Raw genomic sequence first — 2,375 nt, 5'->3', positions numbered from 1 at the left:
ACTGCGGGGTAAGCAGTTCTTCGTCGGATGTTGTAGATAACATCGGAGCTCCAAAGGATCGGAAAGTGAGGGTGACACCGGACAACGCGGAATGCGTGTTTAGCCTGGTCTCACCGAGACATGACACTTCTTTACAAAGGCGACGGCGACGCCGTATTCTGGCTGCAAGACGCCAGGCGTCGACCGTAGACGACGGTGCACAGTTGTACACCCTCGTCAACGGTATGACGAGGGAGGAAGATGGCGATGTCCGCCTCGAGGCTATGTCTGCAGTAGATGCTCTTCTTGAGCTGGACAAGATGTTTCTTGAAGAGTTCGGCAGTGCCTTGAAGGCAAGCGATTTGGCCGAAGTGGTCATTGTACGACCGGACGAGAAGATATACTCTTCATCGCTTCTGGATGAAGCACGACGCAGGGATGGTACGTGCGAACAAGTCTCCCCATTCGACACCCACATTTTATGCTCGGAAGCCGAACGGCAAGTGGCGTATCGTTCATTCTTACAATAAGTTCAACGCTGCCACCATTCCGGCACAAACACCAAATCCAAGAATGGATGTTCCTCAGAACAACATGCACTCGATTTGGTAGATGGATACTCCCCATTGTTCATGAGAGCGAGTGACATTCCGCTGACAGCGGTATGCACTCTTAGCGGCAGGCTCTGGGATTGGCTGGTGACGCCCTAAGGGCTGTCAAACGCACCAGCAATATAAATGTCTTGTGACGCTGTTGTTCAGGCCCCACAGGGCGTATGCACAGACATACTTCGTTCAAAGTCGTGCGGAGCACGGGAGGACGGATGAGAAAAACCACATCGCCCATCTAAGAGCGGTGCTCGAGTGCATGCGCACTAACAAACTGTACGCTGATGCAGACAAGTGCATCTTTGGCGCAGAAGAGATTCCCCTTTTTAGGGTGCTTCATTGGGAAGCTTGCCTTTGAGCGGATTTCGCTAAGGTCAAGCCCATTGCAGACTGGCCGGTTTCAAAGAATCAGAAGGACTGGCGTAAGTGGCTTGGTCTCACCAACAATCTACACAAGTATAGCATGAATCATGCAGAAATGGACCGGCCATTATCCAATCTCCTTACAAAGGATGCGGAATGGCGTTGGAACACCGAACATCAGGAGGCTTTTGACGGGGTCAAAGACAGCCTCCTGTGTGCACTGATTTTGGTGCTACCAGACCCGATCGTTCTATCAGCGTCGTCTGTGACGCTCGGACTTTGCCATCGGCTGTGCACTGCTGCAAGCAGACGCCGAGGGGCGAGATCGGGTGATCGCGTTCGAATCTTGACAGATCAATGCTGCAGCAAATAACTACCCAGTTCATGACAAAAAGGTACTTGCGATGAAGCACGCACTTGTCAAGTTCAGAATGCACCTGCGCGGCTCCAAGCCGTTTATGATCTACATGGATCATGCGTCGTTACGTACTGCGACTCAGTCGCCCCACCTCTCGCAGAGGATGACTAGATGGCTATCAATCTATTTGAAACTTCGAGGTGAAGTATAAGCCGAGAAAGCAGAATGCTTTGGCCGATTCGTTGTCACGCAGACCAGACTATGAGCTTGCTCATGTTGCAGCTGTAACGTCGTCTGTGACGGATTTGATCCGCACCGCGTATGCAGGTGATGGAATGTGTGTGGCGTTGCTACGGGCTCTAGGGAGCAAGGAGCTCGGAAACTCGGGCAAGAAATTGTCATCAAGATTGCGTGCACGATTACATCGATATTCACTGAATAACAGCTTGCTATATTATAGCACCGATGCAACGGATACACCAAGAATTGTGGTTCCTCATGATGAGGATTTGAAATACCACATCCTCTATGAGGCTCACGACACGACACTCAGTGTTCATCTCGGTCATGAGAAAAAGTACAACTCTGTGAGTCACCACTATTAGTGGCCCAAGTTGTACAAATGAACGAGCATCTATATGCGCACGTGTGAGACGTGTCAACGGTTGAACGCCGCTGGCCAGCTTATCAATACCCACTGGGTGCTAGCAGTCCATGAGTTTGGACTTTGTGTTTAGCCTGCCGAAAGATTTGGCGGGCAACACGGGTGTCGTGGTATTCGTCGATCGGTTGAGCAAGATGCTCATTTGGCGGCGGTGCCAGACACCATCGCCGGAGTCGGTACAGCAACGCTGTTTGTAGATAGTTTTTTTCGACAACACGGACTCCTAGAGTTGATTGTCTCTGATACAGATCCCCCGTTTCACGGGAATATTTTGGTCGACTATCTTTAAGGTGCTTGGCACCAAGTTAGATATGTCTACAGCGGATCATCCGCAGACCGATGGTCAAACCGAAATAATGAATAGCGTCACCAAAGACGTCCTTTGCAGCGTCTGCACTGAGAA

Source organism: Plasmopara halstedii (genome assembly GCF_900000015.1).
Source record: "Plasmopara halstedii genome assembly, contig: Scaffold_614, whole genome shotgun sequence".
Taxonomy (NCBI): Eukaryota; Oomycota; class Peronosporomycetes; order Peronosporales; family Peronosporaceae; genus Plasmopara; species Plasmopara halstedii.
Note: the sequence above shows the minus strand (reverse complement) of the source record.